Source organism: Branchiostoma floridae, chromosome 9 (genome assembly GCF_000003815.2).
Source record: "Branchiostoma floridae strain S238N-H82 chromosome 9, Bfl_VNyyK, whole genome shotgun sequence".
In the NCBI taxonomy this organism is placed as follows: domain Eukaryota; kingdom Metazoa; phylum Chordata; class Leptocardii; order Amphioxiformes; family Branchiostomatidae; genus Branchiostoma; species Branchiostoma floridae.
The window spans coordinates 14,666,428-14,669,421 of NC_049987.1; the positions used below are offsets into that span (position 1 = coordinate 14,666,428).

The following is a 2,994-nucleotide window of genomic DNA, read 5'->3' on the forward strand; positions in this document are numbered from 1 at the left end:
TACTCCAAGAGACTGGTATGTACTATATGTACTATATGTGCTATATGTGCTAGGTTAACCTGTGGGAACCTAACACACAGGCAGTGGTGCTGGTCTGGGAGTACTACTCCAAGAGACTGGTATGTACTATATGTGCTGGGTTAACCTGTGGGAATCTAACACACAGGCAGTGGTGCTGGTCTGGGAGTACTACTCCAAGAGACTGGTATGTACTATATGTACTATATGTGCTGGGTTAACCTGTGGGAACCTAACACACAGGCAGTGGTGCTGGTCTGGGAGTACTACTCCAAGAGACTGGTATGTACTATATGTACTATATGTGCTATATGTGCTAGGTTAACCTGTGGGAACCTAACACACAGGCAGTGGTGCTGGTGTGGGAGTACTACTCCAAGAGACTGGTATGTACTATATGTACTATATGTGCTATATGTGCTAGGTTAACCTGTGGGAACCTAACACACAGGCAGTGGTGCTGGTCTGGGAGTACTACTCCAAGAGACTGGTATGTACTATATGTGCTATATGTGCTAGGTTAACCTGTGGGAACCTAACACACAGGCAGTGGTGCTGGTCTGGGAGTACTACTCCAAGAGACTGGTATGTACTATATGTGCTGGGTTAACCTGTGGGAACCTAACACACAGGCAGTGGTGCTGGTCTGGGAGTACTACTCCAAGAGACTGGTATGTACTATATGTACTATATGTGCTAGGTTAACCTGTGGGAACCTAACACACTGGCAGTGGTGCTGGTGTGGGAGTACTACTCCAAGAGACTGGTATGTACTATATGTGCTAGGTTAACCTGTGGGAACCTAACACACAGGCAGTGGTGCTGGTCTGGGAGTACTACTCCAAGAGACTGGTATGTACTATATGTGCTAGGTTAACCTGTGGGAACCTAACACACAGGCAGTGGTGCTGGTGTGAAGAGACTGGTATGTACTATATGTGCTATATGTGCTAGGTTAACCTGTGGGAACCTAACACACAGGCAGTGGTGCTGGTCTGGGAGTACTACTCCAAGAGACTGGTATGTACTATATGTGCTAGGTTAACCTGTGGGAACCTAACACACAGGCAGTGGTGCTGGTCTGGGAGTACTACTCCAAGAGACTGGTATGTACTAACGGGAGGTGCCCCAACACGGTACGCTTTTTCTTGTGCTCAAACTCATGGCGCTCCATCGCTAGTTGCCTGAGAGTGGTCAAATTTTGATGACTGAATTTTTACACATAGATTTGAACAACATACTTGAATAAGAAATGCATTCATGTGGTTCGTGAACCTTTCGCGCTGCATGTTACAAGCGGCAAACACTGTGAGACAATTTCGTGTATGTAACCTTCCAATTTTGTGCTACGCTGGACAGTGTGCCTAACTCGGTACGCTTTTTTTTACATTTTGCTTTCTTCAGAAGTAAGTGGTAAATTTAAGTACACAGAAAAAATTAATAATATGATATTTTAGCTTTCTTTTGACAGTAAAATCGGGACTGTATGTACTTCTTGTCTCACATGAGGAAGGCTGTACCTAGAACAATCCAGCTCATGTTTTTACGGGCAATGGGCTGAATGCACTGATTGTGAATGCCCTACTAAAAAAAAACATTACGAAAAAAAGACACCGCTAACATCAACAAAACTCGGTCTGATTATATGAAAATATCATCTACATCTCTCTATCAAGTCTTATTTTCATAGACAGCACGAATCATTTGTTACAGTCAAATAAATCTTTGGAGCGTACTCTAGTCTGTCACCTTCACGGCCACACGCCCTTGGGAGTACAATGGTGGCAATGTTTATGTCGCTTCCTTTTGGTTGCTTTTCTACTCAACAGACATTTGAAGACCCATATTCATAGTGTTTTATAGAGCTTTATTTATGTGTATCATCGCAGTTGTGTGACTGCTTGAAAGAGTTCGTATAGTTAGCGACACGAGCCGCCAATACGCAGAGGCCGGTGACCGCAGTGATTCAGCACTGTCAACATTACTGTTAGAATTCTGTTTTTAAAAAAAACATGAAGTAAATATGTTAAAGTATACTTGGAATGCAAATTAAAGCTGTGTGCATGGACTTGGTTTATTTACCTTTGTAATCAGCATAGTCAGTGGCAACAAACACGGTGTACTTATGGATGGTAAGATCAGCAAAAAATCCGTTCCGTCTTACGACGGGGGCCGTCTTAGGGCGGCCCCCGTTACATGTGCTAGGTTAACCTTGAAACATTCTTAAAATCTTTGACTGACAGAAGCCATAATTGTAATGCTTTGATAACTTTTTTTTTCCATTGGTCAGATTTGTAATTTTCCTACAAGGGTTTCTCTGACCCATGCATAATTTCAATATGATTGGAACATTTTAGAAATACATTGTAAAGTCTTTATACACTATTTCTGTACAGGAAGGAAAGCACTTACCAACAAGTTTTTAATCAGTCCTCAAATAGACATGATCTGAATTCTATGTCATATGACCTGAACTGAAGCGTGATGTCAACAATGGGTCAAAGGTGCTTGGCAGTTGGTAACAGCCCCTGTCTCGGTTGAGGGATGGTTTTATGTCAAGGATGTACTGTGAGAAACTTAAGTCAAGTTTACAACCAATCAAACATTCACTTGAGTGGGATTTCTTTTTCAGAACGACCTGTTTCAAGTGCCAGGGTTGACACTACAAGGCTTAGCAAGTGTTAGGTAGGTAATCACTTGAACCCATAGACAGTACTTAATGTGTGAAATGTGGCAATGTCATTATGTATCTAATGCTTTGGAATACATGTAAATCAATGTAAGTCTTCTGATTGTAAGAAAGCATTCACTCTGGTAAAAATCCTGTGTAATTTTCACACTTTTGGGCAGAATATATTTAGATGTTGTAGTAAGGAAATTTTAACACTATCAAGAAGTACTTATGTCTTTAAATAATGTTTTGTCTTTACCCTTCAGCAAAACAGCTCTGTCCTGGTATGAGAAATGTAAAGAAAG

At 41.5% G+C, this 2,994-nt stretch overlaps 1 long non-coding RNA gene across 1 annotated transcript; it reads left to right on the forward strand.

Moving 5' to 3' along the window:
• The first annotated feature begins 957 nt into the window (after positions 1-957).
• On the forward strand, positions 958-2,994 carry LOC118423602. Its single transcript, XR_004832072.1, has 3 exons — positions 958-1,124; positions 2,651-2,703; positions 2,956-2,994. It is a non-coding gene; the product is annotated as an uncharacterized LOC118423602 (long non-coding RNA).